The sequence below is a fragment of the Eschrichtius robustus genome, chromosome 1, assembly GCF_028021215.1.
Source record: "Eschrichtius robustus isolate mEscRob2 chromosome 1, mEscRob2.pri, whole genome shotgun sequence".
Classification (NCBI taxonomy): domain Eukaryota; kingdom Metazoa; phylum Chordata; class Mammalia; order Artiodactyla; family Eschrichtiidae; genus Eschrichtius; species Eschrichtius robustus.
Genome location: NC_090824.1, coordinates 132,025,776 through 132,047,149, shown reverse-complemented (window position 1 = coordinate 132,047,149; position 21,374 = coordinate 132,025,776). Strand labels below are relative to the sequence as shown.

At 45.6% G+C, this 21,374-nt stretch overlaps 1 protein-coding gene across 2 annotated transcripts in view; it reads right to left on the bottom strand.

Annotated features, from left to right (window-relative positions):
* Positions 1-21,374, bottom strand: part of THSD4 (thrombospondin type 1 domain containing 4) — a 559,732-nt gene that overhangs the window by 501,313 nt on the left and 37,045 nt on the right. Inside the window, exon 1 of one of the 2 annotated variants that reach the window (XM_068554831.1) lies at positions 9,564-9,621. The exons of the other annotated variant lie outside the window; for it this stretch is intronic. The gene's annotated coding sequence lies outside the window, so the exon portion shown is untranslated. Of the gene's footprint in view, positions 1-9,563; positions 9,622-21,374 lie in introns of those variants that run through there. 2 annotated transcript variants of the gene reach the window in all.

The following is a 21,374-nucleotide window of genomic DNA, read 5'->3' as shown; positions in this document are numbered from 1 at the left end:
TTACAACCATTCTCACCTTTCAGAGAAGAGGTTTCCCACCTGAGATTCAGAGACCTGTGACCTACCCTAGTCATGTGGCTGCAGCAGAGTTTGGACTCGAGTCTCCCCAGCCTCCAATACCTGCAGCTCCAGCACTCCCTGCTCTCCCCCCAGCAGACAGCTGCTCTTGCGCTTCTGAAGCCTTCCCCTGGAATGTCCTTCCTACCCTTGGGACACCGAGTAACACTTAAAACACTTTTAACACTTTTTAAAACACTTTTTTTCCTTAAAAAATGTGGGTTTTTCCAAATATCGTATATTAACCCATATATGTGGAATCTAGAAAAATGGTACAGATGAAGCGGTTTGCAAGGCAGAAATAGAGACAGAGATGTAAAGAACAAACGTATGGACACCATGGGGGCAAAGTGGTGGGGGGTGGTGGTGGTGGTGGTGATGGGATGAATTGGGAGATTGGGATTGACATATATACACTAATATGTATAAAATAGATAACTAATAAGAACCTGCTGTATAAAAAATAAAATAAAATTCAAAAAAAAAATGTGGGATTTTCAGTGAACCTCAGGCTTCCATCTGACATGCATAATTGCCTCCAGATTACCTTGGCTTTTTTTTTTTTTTTTTTTAGATATTGGGTTTCATCAGCATTGTTTGGTCCAAGAGCTTGAAGACCTTTCGCAGTTACACTCTTCTGTCCCCACGATACCCCTGAGAGGTGAGAAGGTACAGGGATTGTCTTCCCCTTTGTGTGGAACAAACCCGATAAGGCTGAACTCCTTCACAGCACATGGGAATGAGACTTGGAGCTAAGACTACCTCAGAGGGTGGTGTGGATGAGGAAACCCCCCCCCAAGAGCCTGAGGTGAGAGCTCAGAAAGAGTAAGCCACCACTGTAATGGCACCATAGTCACTAAAAGCCCTGCAGGGCTCAGCTCCAGGGTAAAGTCCTTGCTCCCAGGTACTCAGTTACCCTGAAGCCATGGGGCTTGTTTAATTGGGGCCACCTTCCTTCAATACATTCCAGGGCACAGACGGGGGTCTCTGGATGACCTTGATAGCTTAAGCTGGGTTCCTGAAGGTTCGGGGAGTGACTACTGGCAAGATGAGTGAGAGAGCTGAGGAGTCCAGGAAGCAAACAAGCATCTAATCAGAGGTTTAAGCCCAGAGCTCGATGTCAGCCCGCCAGTCTATGGGCGCCATGTTCAGAGAGCCACGGCGAGAGGTCAAGGGGTCATGTGAGTGGAGCCAGCGGGAGATGCAGTGGAGCGAGGGCGGGACAGAAGGTTCCGCGACAGGAGGGCTGCAGTTTCCTGACCACCAGTATGTGAGCAGCAGGCAGGAAGAAGGGCGCACGAATAGCAAATACACTCAACTCATCACTACTAAATTGGGAACCCAGGAGAGAAGGGTTATAAATATAAAACAAAACACAGCAAACAAAAACCAAGCTTTTGTTCTTTTTTCTCCTCCCTGACATACCCTGATTTATTAATATCCAACCGATGGTGGATTCGCTGGATGATTGTAAAAAAAAATGTGCCGAATCAGGCCATAGTCTTGATATATAAAGTAATCCCTAGAGTGTGTGTGGTGGGTTGAATGGTGGCCTTCCCCAAAAGGTGTATGTCCACACCCCAAGCCCCAGAACTTGTAAATGTGGCCTTATTTGGAAAAAGAGTCAATGTCGATGTAATTAGGTTAAGCGTCTTGAGATGAGATCATCCTGGGTTTTCTGGGTGGCCCTTAAATCCAATGACAAGTGTCCTTAGAAGACACAGAGGAGAAGGCCATGTGACCAGAGAGGCAGAGACTGGGGTGCTGCAGCCACAGGCCGGGAGCCACCACAAGCTGAAAGAAGCAAGGAGGATTCTCCCCTACTTACTGGAAGGAGCACAGCCCTGGCAACACCGTGATTTTGAACTTCAGGCCTCCAGAATTGTGAGGGAATAAATTTCTGTTGCTTTAAGCCACCAAGTTTGTGGTTATTTGTCACGACAGCCCTAGGAAACTAATACAATCTGTTGGTACTTCCAGGACAAGGAAGAAAAGCAGACAGGCATTTGTTGGGCTCCTTCTCTGTGCCGGGTACCGTGCAAACAGCTCACATGCATGGGGACGGACTCTATGATATAGGCACCAAGAGCTCCAGGTCACACTTTACAGGGCCCCTGAGCCACCCTAGGAGGTTGGTCATTTTGTCCCTTTTACAGGAAGAAACTGGGGCCGTGAGAAGCTGTATAACTTGCCCATGTCTCAGTCTAGTGAGGGGCACCGACAGGACTAAAATTGAGGTCTCCTGACACCTACTGTAGCATTTTTTTTTTTTCATGCAGCATTTTGCCTCCCTGCCTATGTTGTTGATGGAAAACAGAAGAGTAAAATGAGTAGTAATAAATCCACTTTGATAGTCTAGTAGGAGGATAATCAGGATAAACAAACAAAGGCAGAAGTATGTTTCTGGCACATTTGGGGACTTCAGTTACCCACCACTTCCTGATTGCTCATGAACATAGATAACTAAGGCACTGTCTATAATATTTGGCTTAGACGTGCAGCTGGACTAAAAATCCACTTCCTAGAGCTAATCCCACCCTTAATTTAGTTTCCTATTGCCAAACTGGGCAGGGTCCCTAGGGAAGGAAAACATGAAACCACATTCCATCCTATTCTATTCATAAGAATTCTCTAATTTATAAAGTTGAATTATGGTGAGTGACTTGAAATTCCATCTCAGTCCCCACGGTGGGAATCCAACCCCATGCTCCAGAATTGTATTTTTATAGTACATAGCCAGGGGAAAAAAAGAGAAACAGAAAGGAAGGAAGGAGGGAAATGCAGAGAAAGAAAGGAAGAAATATCAAAGAAAAAATAAAGGGAGGAGAGCTTTGCGTGTCAGCCTCGCAGTTCCATCAACTTCCCATCTGCCCTCTACGTCTTCCCAGTCCTCCTAATGACCCTCCTCCTTCCTTCTTTTCTGATGGTCACGGAGTTTTCTGTGAGGCAGGATGGGAAAAATTCCAAGTGTTCTGAGACATAATATTCCTAAAATTAGGACTAACTCACAGGACCTCAGTTAGTCAATGACAAACAGCAAAACCAAAGAATAAATCATGCTGAGAGACAAAAACCAACAAATAATAGAAACTCAAAGCCATGTCAACTGCCAGCCTGTTGTCCCTTCCCCAAGACACACACGACATGTAAAGACTGAAGCAGAAAACACGAAGCGCTTCTCAAATGACCCCCAAACTGCTGATTTCTTTCATTTATGAAGAGTTCTAACAAATCAGTAAGAAAAAGACAAACAACCCAATGGAAGTAGGTTCAAAGGGAACCTACTTTGAATGGGGAGTTTACAGTTGTTATGGACTGAATGTCTGTGTACCCTCAAGGTTCACGTCTTGAAGCCCTAACCCCAATGTGATAATATTTGGAGGTAGGGCATTTGGGAGTTAATTAGGTTTAGATGATGTCGGGTGGATGGGACCTTCTGATGGGATTCGTATCCTTATAAGAAGAGGAAGAAAGACCAGAACTCTCTCTCTTTCTCCACCATGTGAGGACATAGTGAAAAGCCAGCCACCTTCAATCCAAGAAAAGAGTTCCCACTGTGGAGTCAAATCTGCCAGCACCTGGATCTTGGACTTTTCCCAGCCTCCAGAACGGTGAGAAATAATTCCTGTGGTTTAAGCCACCCCGTCAATGGTATTTTGTTATAGCAGCCCAGGCTGACTAGTACAGCAGGAAAATAAATACAATACATATATGAAAACTGTATAACATCACATATAATCAAATAAATGCAAACTAAAACAACAGAATTCCATTTTATCTCTATTAGATTAGCAAAGATTATAAAGTTTGACAATACTGATATGGCAAGAATGTTCCCTGCTGATGGGAGTCTAAACTGGGGCACTTCTTTGGAAGGAACTTTGCAATACCTACCAAATCTGAAATGTACGTACCCTTTAGCCCAGCAGCTCTACTTTCAGTAGTTCACCCTATAGATACACTCAAAACTAGTGCATAAAGCTGTTTATAGAAAAACTTTTATTGCATTACTTTTTGTAAGAACAAAAGCAAAAATATCTGGGAACAACCTAAATGCCCACGAATAGGAGCCTGGTTAAATCCTCCCAAATCTAATCCATCCAAGCAATGGATTACAACTTATCTGTTAGAATGAGGTATTGATAGATTTATACCTGTTAAATTGGACAACTCTCCATGATATATTAATTAGTGAAAAAAATACCAAGAAGTAGAACAGTGTTAGAGAATAGACCTATTTACAGATATCACTAGGTTGAAACAAATAATTATTGATATTTGACCTTCTGTCATGAAAGGCAATATTCTGCTGTAAGGAAAGGAGTGGGTGACGAAGTTCACATTGGATGGCTTCAGCCTTCTAGGAAAGAGGTAAGATCTGCCACTGAAAGAAGGAGAGAGACAGACTGGAAGATTACAGAAAGAAGGTGTAGTTAGGATGAGCAAAAATTTCCTTTATTTGCCTGAACTGGTTTAGCGTAAGCCCTACATCTGATATTCACAAGATTCATTTCAAGGATTTTTACTTCCATTTTGCAGATATGGTCACTGAGGTTCAGAGTGCCCTAGTGGATGAAGCATGGGTTTTGAAAATACACATAAGAAACAAAATGCAGTTGGCCCTCCATATCTGCGGGTTCCACATCTGTAGATTCAACCAACCTTGGATTGAAAATATTCAGAAAAAAAAAATACCAGAGTTCCAAGAAGCGAAACTTGATTTTGCCTTGACTTGGCAACTGTTTACATAACATTTACATTGTGTTTAGAACTATTTATATAGCATTTACATTGTATTAGGTATTATGAGTAATCCAGGGATGATTTAAAGTATATGGGAGAATGCACATAGGTTATACACAAATACCATGCCATTTTATATAAGGGACTTGAGCATTTGCAGGTTTTGGTACCCCTGGGGGTCCTGGAACCAATCCCCCGCGTATCCAAGGATTGACTGCAATGCAGATCTGATGGTGTTGTTGGGTAGATGAAATGAAATACTGAAGTAAAGCGTCAAACACACTACCAGTCACCAAGCAGGAGCATAGAAGACCTCTAATTTCGTCCCTTCACTGGAAGAACTTACATCACCCATCAAAAGTTTTATAATGTGTAAGAAGCAGATCGAGCCCTCAAATAAAACTGGTGCTCTCTCCATTCCACCGGAGGTTTTAAAGAACAGAGGCAGGGTGGATGCAGAGGCAAGATAACAGAATTAAAAGAGAAGACTTTTCAAAGTACACATACCATGCCATGCCTTTTCCCCAGAGGTTATAATATGTCTTGCCTAGGATCAAGGGAAATGTGTACTTTGGATAAAATCCTCCGAACCTTCTAACAGCCCCCTTCCTCATAGAAAAATGACTGCTTGATATTATGCTTTTCTAGATAGTCACTGTGGGGCACGAGCCAGGGAACAGAAAAAAAAGGAAGGTATTCAAAGAAGTAGGAGAATCACGTTAGTCACATCCCTATTGAACTCGGGTCGTGCGAAAGAAGAGGTTGTAGTAGAACTGGAGGGGGGATTAAAATCCCCCAAAGATTTTGGGTTTGGAGATGGATGCCGTAACTAACAACACTGTGGGACCTGTTGTATGGAAGTGACTGTTAGGCAGGGATGTTTTTGTAAATGTATACTGATGGTAGGATATGCGTGTGTAGGGCAGCCTGGCAATCATTCCCCTTTCCCTGGGTCCTCTAGGAAATCACCCCTCCACACTGGATGAAGTGTGATAGGAATGTATTCAGGGACCCTGTCAGCTGAAGCCAAGGTAAGCAATGTGAGCCAACTGAACACTCCCTGGAATTTGAATCACCAGTAAAGTGGCTGAGAGACTGCAAATGGCTTTGGATCCTTCGTCCTGACCTCACTGCTTACGCTCTGAGACCATTCCTGCTGCTCTCTGGAGTGTCTCAATGCCCACCTGCTTCCTAGGCTGGTTCCAAGAAATTTCCCATTGCTTATGTTAGTTTCTGTGGCTTGCAGTAAAGAACCCTAAATGGTATCTAAATGAGTGCAAATATTAAAATATATGGATAAAGTGTGGTAACAAAGGCAGTGTGAAATAAGCCGGGTCTGCCTTTGGCACAGGACTTGGAGAGAAAGCAATGAGTGGAATGACTAAAGGTGGTCCTGACTTGGCAGAAGCCTTGGGATTAAGGGGGTCCAGGGCTGGAGGATTCATATGGAGACAACAGTTGACCACAGTCAGCGTAACCAGAGAACCGAGGTCTCCATGAAACATGATGGGCTAAGTGAATAGGAGATCACAGGGACAGACAGCAAGTGAGCTTAGAGGAGTTGGAAAAGCAACAATCTGAGGTATTGTGGCTGTGTTTTATTCCATCAGCATCTTTTTAAGGAAGATGAACATATGTGACTAAAATAGAACGGTGGTCAAATAAACTGGGGCTTCATGACTCAATGAAATAGCATAATCATGAATAATACAGAGCAATGCGGAAAGAGTCCTGTAATATAATACTAAGTGAAAAATGCCAAATACAAACTTGTAACTATACCATGATTATAATAATGTAAAGATTCTGTAGCATGTGAACAAAGCCTGGAAGGGAACGTGGAAAAATGAAAACATACGATCTGTTACTGAAGCTGGACCCCGGGTAAGTTTTCTTGTAATTTAGAAAAGCTCAGTCATGGTTATGATATTGCTTGCTCAATAAATAAAAATAAATAGATTAAGTGGAGAAAGATTCAGAACAGACTGCTGGGGGATGGGGGAGGCACAGAATAGACCAAGAGTCGGTGGTAGCCCTCCTCACAGAAAGCTCTGGGAATTTCTCATCGCCACCAGTAAATCCGTAACTAGCTAGGAACAGCTCTAAATGTTTTCAATGTATTTGGTTTTGGTACTAATGTGAAATCATGTAAGATTTCACTGATTTCTAATTTTCTTTCTACAAAATTAAACCCACCATCTGTTCTTCATAGAAAGTGAGTCACATGCAAAGTCTGACATTCTGAAGTCTCATTCTAGAAGAGACTGGGAAAAGGAGGTTTTGTTTTAGCCACATAACAAGTCAACACCCTAACGCAAACATTACAAAAATACACCTTGGAGTTTGAGCCCAGAGAGCAAAGTTTTGGAACTCCGAGAGCACATGAAAGCAGGCACATAGAAGTGGCAGCTCAGCTAGGACATTTGTTACCTGTGCAGGAGCATGGGGAGGTGGTGCATCTTGATAAAGAAGCTCCAAACTCAAACCAGATCTAAATTAAGGACCTCCACGATGGTTTCTCGGAGACACAAATTTAACCTTACATCTTAACCACCTATCTTGACTCTGACACAACACAGACTGCAAAAGCCCCTAATCTTACCTCTCAGCACAATGTCAAGGCCGGCAGCTGCAAAATGAATATGAGAATCTCACAAATATGGGAGACTGGACTGGAGTAAAACATGCTCAGCCTTGACCATTGCGTCAGAATCTCCCACAAAGTAGTTTATATATAAGGGAGTTCACCAATGCACTTCAGGAACAGTTAAAAGGATGCAGTTGCACAAAGCCATAACAGGGGGAGGAATGAGTGAAGGTTAAGGGAGAGAGAGAGAGAGATGTATGGAAAGAGAAATATCAAGCCTGAGCCAAAGCATGTGCCATATAGAGGAAAATCCACTGACATAGTCACCCAAAAGCTAAGCAAGTGTGAGTCTGGTTGCCCTGCCAATTCCAGCTCTGTCTGCCAGGCCCTCAGGCCCTCTCTCAATACCTGTGTCCTCCCAGTTGGTGAATCCTGACGGTAAATGATCTCAAATACATCAAACTCCACTATATCCACTCACTGTGGTACTGAGTATATACTCTGACCCAAACACTGGAGACGAACACAGAGATACCCTCGTCCTCCTAATCCTGTGTTGTTTCTCCATGTGTGACCCACAAGGTACCCACAACATAATCGACCTCACGTCTATTTGAGACATGCAGATTCCTGGATCCCACAGCAAACTCAGTGAATAAAAACCTCTGGGGTGGGGCCCGGGAATATGCATTTTAAACAAGCTTCCCCAGTGATTTGAATGCATCCTCTGGTTTGAGAATCACTGGCCCCCGGATACCTCTAGGTGAAACTCAGAGGAAAGCACTCAACTGAGCTTACCCTCTGGACTTTGGACCTTTACCATATACTGCTACTTCCTTAATCCCCAAATGTTCTAGCCACATTATTTTATCACCCTCAAATTCCCTGCTTTTTGGCCTACCCCTGCCACTTCTGCCATTCAAGTTGAGGCCAACCTGGAGCTTATCATATGAGGCAGGAAAACATTCACAGAACGATACCCACCTAACATGGGATCCATGCTAAGAAGACTCCATTTGAAATGTACTTTTAAGAAAAGAAGGACAGCAGCAATGGGAACTGTAGAAAGATGAAAGAAGAGGGAAGGGAAGCCTCGTGGGAAACCCTGGACTGGCCCCTGTGTTCTGGTCCCAAGTCTGCCGTTACTCACTTTCTGATTCGGGGCAAGTCGGTCTGTGGGTCTGGACCTCAGTTTCCATATCAGTAAAATGAGCCGGTTGGGGTTGATGAGGGCTGGGGTCCCTTCCAGTGCTAACAGGCTCGGATTTTTCCTGGAAGAGCACTGACATTCCTTGCCACGTATTGATTCGCTTCAAGTACCACAACTGAGAGGCAGTCCCAGAGGTTGTGCCCAGGGGTCCCCACTGCCAGCAAAGAGCAGGCTTTAGGCACAGAAGATCTTCCCTAAAGGCGGTGCAAAGGAGGCCTGGATGCCTTTCCACAGTATTCGAAGGCAGGGCCCAGCCAAAAGGATGGAATGAGGTAAATATTTGAATGTGATCTACATAATCGGAAACACTCCCCCTTCTGAAATGGACCTGACTCTTTCATCACCAGCCACATGGAAATCATCCTCGGTTATAACTAGAAAATAACGCAGAGCATGTGCCTGGGTACCGAGGCCGCCCTGTGTTGCTGCGCAGTTACTCAGGAAACAGAAGCAGATGTCTCTGTGCACAGTGCCTGGGTGTGTTCTTTTGTTCAGTGGCTAGTCCCTTTGGCCTCATGCGCTCAACAGCAATCCCCTACCTTCAACCCAAGCCAACCAGGACAGTCAAAATAGTGAGTAATTCACACAATAAAGAGGGCCGGCTTCTGGACCCAGAGGTTGACTTGGGGAACAGCAACCTTCCAGCAGAGAATTCTGCCTGGTGATTTGGCCAACTGCATCTGAGTCAATCTCCAACACTCCCCAGGAAGCAGCTGGGATCCGCAGGCCCCTATAAGGAAGGCAATTGGAAAGCACTCCCTGCAACTTGGCGGCATCCAGCGCAGAGCAGAGCACACAGTAGATGCTCTGGAAACACTCTGCTGAATGAAGGAGCCTGCAGATGGGCTGAGATGGGACCCTACCTGGATCCCCATCTTCAGTCTTTCCCTTGTCCACTCAGGCCTCCTCGTGCCACCAAAGCTATTTTCTTGAAATCTAGCCCTATTGCGTTACTCTCTTGCTTACCAATGTCTCTTGAGTTCTCACTCTCCAGAAGATGAGATCCAAACTTATTCCGTGCCGTGGCATTCTAAGCCTTTCATAAACTGGCCTCACCCTTCCTTTCCAGCTTCAACTCCTCTGCTGCCCTCTGCCCCACCCCCAGTGCTCCCAGCGTGCACGAAGTAGGGAAGCAGGACACGCCCTTTCTCCCCTCCTGCCTTCACCCTGCTGAAGCTCAAATAGTTTCAAATACCTCTCCCTTCCTCCTCTGCCTGGGAACTCCTACCCAGCTCCAAAGACCAAATGGTCTCTCTCCCATGCTGCAGGGCCATTACCCACATGGCTCTCCATAGCACTCACCACCTGGCACTATAATTATCTGTGTACACAACCATCTCCCCAGTAACACCGTGAGCCCTCCAAGCAGGGATTATGCTTATTTATCTTCGTCTTCCATCTACTCTAACAGCACCTCTTACAGAGTCTGTCACCTGGCAAGGCCCTCAGAGAATATTTGATGGATGGATGAATGACGAATGTACCAACTGCTTGGTTTCTTGCTCTGTGAAACATCAAACACCTCCTCTCCCTAGAGCAGCATGTGCCATGGCTGTTCAGCCACTTGGGTGGTGATCTATGATGCCTCTATCGTTTCCCTTGCTCCATGTGCCTAAGTGACAGTTCTGTCTCTTGAAAGTAATACACTCAGTATTTGATCCCTTGGCTATCTCCTGCCTGTTGAAACTTTCTCTCTCCTTGATTCCAGGACACCATATTGTCCTGGTTTTCCTCCTAAGCTTGTAGCTCTCTTCTCCTCTTCTGTTATCTAGTTCTTCTTCTATCTGCTGGCTTCTCCCCTTCTACCTGCCCTTCAAATATTAGGGCTCCATTCTTGGTTTTCCAATCTCATCCAACCCTTCTTACAGGGAAATACTGTAGCATCAGCAAAGATCTTTTATGATGATATCACCCTTATTAATGGGTAGCCCCAAACTCTGTCCCAGGCACCAGATTTACATTCCAAATCACCAACTCTACATACTCGCCAGGATGACGCATGGGCTTCTCATACTCAATATGTCACCTAACCAGGACCTGAATGCCTGCTCCATCTTCTGGTTCATCCAACTGGACATAAAATCCTACTAGTCTGACTTCAAAAATATCCCTGGACTCTGTCCCATTTCCTCCATCCCCACGGCCCGTGGTTGGGTCACGGTCTCACTCCCATTTGCTCTTACCTCGTCTCTATCCATCCAATCTCCCCATTCCCCCACTTCTAGAATTACATTCCTAAAAATCACATCAATCAAGACCCATGTTTATAGACCTCCCGGAGCTCCCCTCTGCCCCCCGAACTACATCTAGTCCCCCCAGCCTGGCTCACAAGGCCCTTCACTCTTTGGCCTCTCCCCAGACCTGCAGCCTCCCCTGCCAGCACTTCCCTATTCTTAACTTCTCACTCAACCACCCCAAGTCTTTACACCACCCTGTGCTATATGACATGCCACTGGGCTCAAAAGCCCTCCCTCACCTCCCACCCTTACTTCACCTGATCAATTCCTGCTCATTCTTCAAGACCCTATTGGAAAGAAGTACACCCTCTTTAGAGACGACCCCAACTCTCCAGGCAAGGATAGCTGCTCTGTCCTTTAGGCGTCCACAGAACTTTGAGCACACTTCACTATATTCCATTATAACTTCTTTTTTGACATGTCTCATACCCCAAGTTGTGAAACAAAACCAAGTATAAATTTCTTACGCTTACTTACAAATGGAATAAGTACAAAACTGAAAACAACCAACAAAATCAAATTAACAATATTAATTTAATGTGATAGATAGTTAATGAAACTAAATAGACATTGTAGGGTGTGATGTAGGACACATTTAAGTCTTTGAGGTTTCACTTATTGACTAGATTCTTTTAAATTAGAGCAGGATGGACCATCATTTGAGTTGTTATGTTTTCCTTTTGAAAAATGAACCTGTTTACACCACCAATCCATCATTTAGAAGGACCAATCTATAAGGCTGAAAAAAAATTTAAATGCTGCTTAAAGAAAAAAATTCACTATTATTTACCACTGTATTTACTATGAGTGAGCTAGTATGATCTGGGTCACAAAAGGCAGAACCTGTGTATACAGCTGAAGGTGAACATGGTTCTGAATCTCTACAGGACAGGGTCTTTGGAGATTGGCACCCCAGATGGTATCTCAATATCCCCACCCTTTTATGGATTCAAAAATGTAAAAATTTTTTCTCACTAAAACGGAGGTATAAACTGTCATTCAGATTATCCAGAATAGACATATATTTTTAGGTTATCATCAAAATGAAAATTCTCAACTAAAAAAATCTAATTTAAGTTGCAGTTCACCAAGAATATACCCAGGATTCCAGGGAGCTATGGGTCCTTGGCTTATAAAACACTGTTTTAATTTTAAAGAAAAATGATGACACTCAGAGCCAGGATTTGACCCCAGGCTGGGCTGATTCCAACGTTCTGACTCCTCTCTCTGCCCCTGCTGCTTAATTCTCAAGAATGCTATGAGGCCCAAATACTGGGTACCAAAGAGCTTCATAGGCCATAAAGTCCTATACAGTGGTTAGTTTAGGTTATTTCTATTTATATAGGTCAAAGGAAAATACTTTAGAAAAGGAACTGGCACATTTTAGGAAATGTCCTATCTTGCACAATACAATGCCTCTTTAAGGAGATAATATGTATATCAGTTCTCTCCATAGAGTTAACAGGTTACAACTCAAACCTGATATTATTTGATTAAGGAGGGAAAGATATTATTACATGCTCCATGGGAGCAGGTGAGCAGAAAATCGGAACCTCTCAACAAAGGAAAAGATGCTGATTATCAGGGGCCCATGTGCAAATGCAATTAGCAAACTCCTGTTTACTCAGGAACACCCATGGGCAGCCATCCCTGAAAGAGGTGCAATAATATGGGACGCAAACAAATTTTCTGACCATATCATTTCCAAAGTCCAGTTGAATTCCTTAGTTACCCTTTTGAGATCCTTCCAATCACATCCAATGACCTGTAAAAATCTGTTTGTGTTTAAATAGCATTTCTTTGACTCTTCTAGAAAGAGAGGCAATTAATGTCTATTAAGGCCCTACCATGTGCCAGGCACTTAACTAATTTACTTCACTGAATTCTCAAAGCTGGCTCTGCCTCACCAATCAGACCTTAATTCAAATGTCATCTCCTCAAAGCGGTTTCCCTGGCCACATCATCTAAAGTAGCAAGTGTATATGGGCACACATGTACACACACACACACACACACACACACAGAGTCACTATCACATTGCCCTGTTTCACTTCCCTCATACAGTCTGAAATGCTCTTATTTGCTTGTTTGTTTATTGTCTGTTGCTCCCATCTGGAATAGATATGCCTCCTTATATATGAGGGTCTTGTGTCTCTTTTTCACCTCTATTCCCAGGCCCTAGAGCAGAGCCTAATACATAGTAGGTGCTGAATGAATACACCCTTCTAGGTAGGAAATATCATCCCTCTGGTATAACTGAGAAGCTAGTATATTCTGCGTAAGTTTAGGCTCTAGAAAGTGATATAGTCAGAATTGAAACTCAGATCTACCTGCTCCAGGAGCCAAGATGCCCAGTCCCCAACCTTCTCTAACTGGGGTTGTTAGCAGTGCACCAGACATGCCAGAAAAAAAAGATATGGCATCTTCCCCAACAGCCAATTTCCTCAGAGTTTAAAAAAAACAGGTGTATGTGTATGTGAATTTCTTCCTGATGTTAAGTAATTTAAAGGATTGTTTTAAAATTAAAACAATCAGTTGTATTTTGGGACATAATGTCACATCTCCAAGAATGTTTAAAGAAAAAAGTAGAGTTCAAGGAAATGTTAAGCCTTCAGTAGGCTACTTCGGGCTCCTCCAAAGGCTGTATTGTGCATGACTGTGAACGTGCATGTGCGTGTGTGTGCAAAGGTTCACACTCTTCTAGTGGGACATTTTGGGGGAGACATTTGAGAAGCCCCAAACTGTACTGGCCACCACCCAAAAGTACTAGAGTTGAAATGATTTAGCAAAGAGAAGAGTAACCGAGGGATAACCGTCCTAAACAATGATCTTCAAGGTCACGAAGGATGGTGCTAAAGAGACAAAGGTCAACAGACCTCAGCTAAAGTGGTTTAGGTGACAAGGCAAAAGCACAGACATTATTAAAAAGAGACTCCAAGGGTGTCCAAGGATGGTCGCAAAGCCTCCTTCGCAGAGCAGTTCAAAATAAAACAGACCTGTCTTTCTGGGATGGCGTAGGTGTGGTCTTGCCTGAAAGAGAAAATCTCAGGAAATTATTTCCATCCCGAGAACGCTATGGTCTAGACCACCAGCGGCAGTCAAATTGGAAGCTCCCACCACTGTTTCTGGAATGGTAAGAAAAAAAAAGAAAGGGTCCCTCTTAACAGTCTCTGGCTTGCTCTGAAACTTCTGCCCCAGACATTCATAGAAAAGGTCACCTGGTCCAGAGTCCTTGCTCAGGTGAGCAACAGAACCCTCCAGCAGTGCCCATCCCATGGAGGTGGGCTCCTCGCTTGCTGGCAACCTCCGCTTGCCAGGATGTCTCCCTGACCCTGTGGATGTGGGTCACGTGGACAGCCCCGGAAGGACCTCCTCTGCAGCACTCGTGTAGGCTTCCCCAAACATTTAAACTCTCCCTGGCTCTGAACCAAGAATCCCTCTCAGAGCCAACAGTGTATAGCCCGTTAAAAACCCTGTGCAAATGCAAACACTCTCTCCATTAGACAAGGAAGAAACAAGAACCACGTTTTGGGACCGTGCTAGCAGCTGTTGAAATCAGACCAGGGGCTAGAGTCCCTGAAGAGGAAATATCACTGTATTAAAAGCCACAGCTATTTCCAATGCTCACAGTCGATTATGTGGGAGACCAAAGGTGCCGTAGGAAGCGCTGGGAGGGCAGGCGGATTCTGCCACGTTCGGGGCAGTTCCAGTGTGGGGAAATCAGAGGCACCTTTGGATCGTCAAGCTGTTTGAGGCTTGAGACCCGACGTGTTTGATGGTAAGAATACTACATTAGTATAAATTCATTTAATCCATACCCCAATCCTGGGAGATCAGCATCAACCTTTCATCCATACGAGAGTCATTAATCTAATTTGTTAGAATCCCTTATGCTGCCTGGACCACATTTATTGGCAAGCAGAGGTACCACTTTGAAAGCCTCCATCCTCCGGCTGTTTCTTCCACAGCACGGGGTCCTCCACCTCTTTCTTTACAAGCTCTTGAGGGTGCTGTCACTGCTTTGGGCTCACAGACACAGAAGGTTCCATGTAGGCCTCAAATCTAAGCTATATAATCCACTTAGGATTTGTCAGAACTCTGCACTGGGAGCCATTAGGCACTGACCCAGGTAAAGTGTTTTCTGGCATTTTACTCACAAAAGAACTCTTACTGTAAATTGGATATAACGGGAATGATTAAAAATGAGCACAGCCACCATCACACGGACGTTGGCCAAGTGAGATTCCCGAGGGAAGCCAGCCAGGGGCGCGGGAGAAGCCACCGCTGCCCCAGGTGGGCACGGCTCTGCTCGAGGTTTGCCAACAACACGGCGTCTTCTCCTGCTGAGGGAGGCGGTTGTGAAGGGAGCTGCACTGTTTGGATACGGCGCACCCTATCCCCAACATCTTATTTCAATTTCGTACTTTATTGATTATAACAATGGATCATGATGACAATGGCCTACACATTTTACCAAAACATACTCTGTGACCACTAATAACCCTTCATTAATTCTTACAGAGAAAAAAATTATTCTTGCAAGTATGAAACTCTCAAACACTTAACCCTTTTGTTCCTTCGAAACATGGCTTTGATGGCTTGATGTTTAGCACAAAACCCCTCAGGGAGATAACTAAGGCATTAGAACAGGACACACCATGCTCTGTCTCCCATCTGCTACTGTTGTCGGGGTCTCTCTCCCGTGGGAATCCCACAGGCAGGAGTCAGGCCTTTCAGCATCTCTGGCCGTAATACCATTGGATGACATGACAAGCTCGCTAGGACCCAGTGCTGACATTCCACACAAGGTAATCTAAGTCACACCGCCAGCGAGAGGCAGAGCCAGGACACCAGTCCAGGATTTCTCACACTCTCTCCACCACCCCTGCCCCCAGTCAACCTGCCATGCAAGGTCAGAGACTCTGCAGACCAGCCTGTCTGGGACAACAGGGACTCAGCAAACCACAGACCAATGTGAAGAGTGATGGGGTTCTGGTTGAAAGAACAGTCACAGAAATGAAGGAGGAGCACGCTGGGCCCAGGAATGTGGAGGGAGCTGGGACATGCCCTTTCTTCCCCGCAGCCGGAGATGCCTCCGAAACTCCCGACTGAAGGAGAAACGTGGGGAAAGCTCCAGAGGCCTCTGAAATACTCACGGCTGCTGTTGTTTCTAGAACAATGGTTCTCAATCAGGGGCAATTCTGCCCACCCGGGGGACATTAGAGAGTAGCTGGACGCATTTTTGGTTGTCACATCTGAGGGTGTGGGGGACACTACTTGTATCTAGTGGGTGGAGGCCAGGAATGCTGCTAGCATGCTACAGTCCATGAGACAGTCATCTCCACCCTCTGCTCCCCAGGCACCTTCACAGCTATCTGGCCCAAAATGTCAATGGTGCTGAGGATGAAAAACCCTGCTCTGGAGTAAGCCAGGGATACCCTGACATGACTCAGCCTTGCTCTCTGCAGAGTTCCATCTCTGGCCTGTGTAGAGCAAGAGAATCTGGTCCCCAGAGCACCAGCATCGTGGCTGAGAGGAGGAAGGGGGTGGGATACAAAGTGGGAGGGAGCAAAGGTCCAAAAAGAGAAGGTCCAAAGGGAATGGGAATGTGGGAGTGCACATGTGAGGGACCCCGAGATGTATCCCGGGCCCGGCCTCTAATATCTCATGGCACCCGTGCAAAGAGCCTGGGTAGGTCAGTTTGGTTCTTGATGCCTGGCGAGTGGATGTTGGTATGCGCTAATTTTAAACAAGGTCAACAAATAAAATGACACATCAGGGGATTTCCAGTGAATCTATTAATAGGGGAACTGCTTATGCCAGTTGATTAAAGTTGATACTACTGAGGTTAAATAGGGAAGATACCCAGACTGGAATCGGTCAATCGGAATGAAAGGGAATGCTGCTCTGACCCATTAAATGGTTGAGGCAGGGCCCTTGGAACGATCGGGGTGTAAGTGAATTTTTATTTAAAGGCACCTGGGTCATCCGTTATCGGTGGATGGTGGTGTGCCCCTACCTGCATTGCCGAGAGAGTTAACTCAACCTAGAGCCCACACATCCCAGCTGGCCTTCTTCGGTGCCGGGCCTACCTGGCTAGGTAGAAGAGGCAGACTATGCAAGGTTAGCAAGCTTCTTACCCTGGATATGAGCATCCTTATGACCCAGTCTGCTCTCCAGGCCCAAAGCTACAGCTGTGACCCTGAGACACCTGTGATTTACATTCCTCCAACCATCTGGGAAACTGAGGCAACAGTCAACTGCGGGGAGGAGGGAGGGGAAGGGATGGGTGACCCCTGAAGGCCCTCCCAGCCTGACACGCAAAAATCTCCATGCCCCGGATATAGACCCGGGGTGACTGACAGCAAAGAAATGGGACGGAGCTGCCTACCAGGAAGAGCTGGTGAAGGAAGCAGTGTTTGGGCAGTGCAACCTTCCTGTGCCAGCCTCACAGGGCACCTTGTTGGCCTTTCCTGTCCCTCTTTGATCTCCCCCTCCCCCAACATCCTCCAACTTCTAGGTCACACACGGATTCCTCCGGGAGCACTTATCTTTGGGGCATCAATCCCCCGCCTCCAGCCTCTACACCCCAGTGTCCCAACAGTGCCAAACACACGTAGAGCCATACCCCTACCCGCCTCCCCACTTCCCAGTCCCCAGCGAGGCTGTGCTGGGGGCAGCAAGGCCCTCAAGCAGATAAACACAGAGACCTGCAGCCCTCGGGCCCCCAGAGGACAAAGGGTCAGTCCACTCGGCCCATGGTACATCCAGCTCATCTGTGCTGTCAACCTTCAGAGCCCTTGGGGATCCTCTCATCTGTCACGGAGCACTCCATATGTTTCCTGGGGCGTGGCCAGTGAGAACACCACCAGCCATCAGAAGGGGGCTCTGTCTCTGTCTGAAGTTGGGGAAGAAAAATGAAAGGGAGCTCTGTTGGAACATCTGGGCCAAAAAAACACATTAAAGGACGGGAAGTTCTAGAAATAGGAGATTCTTTTCAGTCCTGAAAAGCCACATGAGGCAGCAGAAATCAGGCCTGATTGACTGAACAGCACAAACCACTGAAGAGAGGATGCCTTCCCAAGGAAGGCAGGCTTCCCTGAGTCTGGCAGGCAGACCCTCAGAAACTGCCCTTCATTCTCTTATTTGTCATTATGAGTTCCAAGCATGATCGAGCAAGCACCATTAAGCTCCAGGTATTGGGTGAGTGTTGTACATGTATCGGTTGTGAATCCCAGAACAATTCCCAGCAGCAATACTTGCTCGGGGGTATGCTCATTCTATAGACAAGGAAACAGAAGTTCAGAGAATAGCAGTCTTGCTAAGTGGAAGAGCCACATTGCAACTCAGGTCTGTTTCAAGGTTTCCTGAGCCTGTCAACAGCAGGGTCTTGCCTTTTTCTATCCTCTGTACCAAATACAAGGCCAGGCCTATGGGAGCCACTTACTGAGTACATGGTGAGTTGAACTGAGTCCTCCCAAGTTCAGGCAGGAGCATGCGTCTTGCCTTCTCGGACATGTATGACACCTTGACAACTTACTTGGGACCACCTCCGTAGCTGGTGTCTGCCATGCACACCATGATGCCATCCTTGTTCCTCTTCCTGCTTCTCTGACGGCTACTTCCACTGCCATTCCTCATTCTAACTTCCTCCAGAATCTACCCCTAACATAGGAGGCTTTCTCCTTTCCATGTTCCTATTCATTCATGTTCCCAGTTTGTCTACAACATGAGTCAGAGAAGATGCCTGACCCTGGCATGTCTGCCGCTACCTTGATTGTCACATTTCTTTCTTTTTTTTTTTTTAAATTAAAGTACAACTGATTTACAATATTCATTTCAGGTGTACAGCATTATGATTCAGTATTTTTACAGATTATACTCCTTTAAAAGTTATTACAAGATAATGGCTATAGTTCCCTGTGTTATACAATATATCCTACTCCTGATTTGCCCCTCCTCCCTTCCCTCTCCCCTTTCGTAATCACTAGTTTGTTTTCTATGTCTCTGCGAGTCTGTTTCTTTTTTGCGTGTACATTCATTTACGTTATTTTTTAGATTCCACGTATAAGTGATATCATCAATTGTCACATTTCTGAAACTCATCACAATACCTTCTCGCCTCACCTGCTCAAGATCACCTCCTCCTCATGACACTTGGGGTCGGGTGGCTGGACTGCCTCTCTCCCAATATCCGAGGCTACAAAATGGAGTCATTATTTTTCCCTGAGTTTCCTTTGCCCTGCAAACCTGGTCAGTTATCAAGTCTTCTTAATTCTTCCAGTCATGTCTTTCATCTGACCCTTCTTTTCAATTTGATTATAACTCCCCTAATTTGAATCCCAAATTCATAATAAAAAACGCCTCACCTACTCCAGCCTGGGCTTTGAAAGGCAGTCCTGAGTTCAAATGCTGGTCCTGCCATTTACAAACTCTCTATGACTCTGGGTGGGCTATTCAATATGGATAAGTCTTAGTTCCCTCATTAGTTAAGTGTACTCACTCTGTCAGGTTGTTGAGTAAGATAGAAATCATATGTGTACAGAGCCTAGTACCTAGGGGATGTTCAATAATTGGTTGTTATTATTATCATTACCACCAGCTGGTTTCCCCACCATCAGTGTCTCCCCATCCCCCTCCACCCTACACACACTCCAGTTGACAAGAGACACGTCCTCCCTACCTGCCTCCATCTATTGAACTCTTCCCAATTCTGCCTCCCCAAACCCTCTGGATCCCAGCAGAGACGCTGTCCTTCACTGAACTCAATAATGCTCAGCTGTCTTTTTATCTTTTGCAGGAGAATATACATACCTAAAGATTTTAACATTTCTTGGCATCTCCCACGGACTGAGTACTGTTAGGTACATTCACGAACATTATTGCTTTTCCACCTTCTACAATGAATTAATGCAATTCCTTGCACATAAAACTAGTCAATAAATATTTACTGACTGAAGAAAGCAGTGCCCCGTGAGAGCATGGAGGACACATCCCACATGGTGAAGGATGATAGACAGGGTTCCAGCCCCCTCCTGGGCTCCTGCATGCCAGGCTGTTTCGTTCCTCTTCCTGCACCCCTGGAAGCCTCTAGCTCTCCCCAGAGCAGCGTTTCCAATTGGGAATCCAGGTGTAACAGCCCACCAGGTGACGACTAGCCACGGTTTCCATGCCTCTGCAGTGAAGCCACTGCAGTGGGTCTTAGGATCTCACAGTGCAAATGTGAGCACCCCGAAGCAGATGCCACAGAAGACCAGGAATGGCTGGTGTCCAGGAAGCAGAGGCATGCACAATTTTTGAGACACTTAAAGGCTACTAAAAAGCAGGTGCAGCCTTGGACTGGTAGGACCGAACTGGGTTTGTGGGGCCTCTCCAAACAGGGCCTACATTCAGGGTCAAGCCTTGGTTTCAGCGAGAAAATGAGTGACAAACAGGAATCGGGCCCAGTAAGGCAACAGGCCACCTGGGATGGAGTCATAGGGAAACTGTACCCTATGCTCCCTAAATTTATCCCCCAGGCCCAGAGTGTGGAAGCAGCAGACTGTTTCCAGACCCTTCCACGTGGCTCTTAGTGCTGAAGCCATGGGTGGGCTGTGCTTCTCAGTGGCAGGCGGCTGCTACTGCTGGAAGCCGGCTGGGGCTAAACCAGAGGAGGCGACTGCTGCTCAGGGGCAAGAAAAGCAACTTGAGCTTGTGGAAAAGGGATGTGGGGATCACTTTTCATCATCCATTAAAGGGAAGAAAGAAACAGGACATAGACCTCGTGCATCCTTCATAGGTACCTTCATAGTACTTCAGGGTTCTTGCCAACCCCAGCAGCTATTCCTTTAGGTAACCCTGACTCTCTGACACTGGCCTAGAACCATAATCCAGGCGGCGGAAGAACCTAGAAATCCTAGAAGTTATGAATCACCAGAATTGTACCCATCGTACCTAGTTGTTTATTTCACTGTCGTGCTATATGTCATTCTGTTTCACAGCATGCTACTATTATTCACATAATGCTGTATAAGACATGTCATGAGCTGCCGACCCAAACACCAACTTGTGCCCGTTGGCAAGAGGCAGATCTGAAGCAGAGGTGACCCTTTCTCACTGTGGACACCCAGTTCACCCCAGAAGGTACAGAGTAGGGAGCCCATTGGAGGGCTGCACTAATACAGCCAGCCCTCTGTATCATGAGCTCCTCAACTACAGCCTCAACCAACCTCGAATCAAAAATATCTGAAAAAAAATTCACGAGATTTCCAAAAGGCAAAACTTGAATTTGCCACCTGCCAGAAACTATTTACGTAGCATTTACATTGTATTTACAACTATTTATATAGCATTTACATTGTATTAGTTATAAGTAATCTAGAGAGGATTTAAAGTATCCAGGAGGATATGCATAGGTTATATGCAAACACTATGCCATTTTATATAAGGGACTTGAGCATCCGTGGGTTTTGGTATCCGAGGGGGTTCTGGAAACAATCCCCCGTGGATACCAGATACCGAAGATACCAAGGGACAACTGTACTCAGATTCCCAACACCAG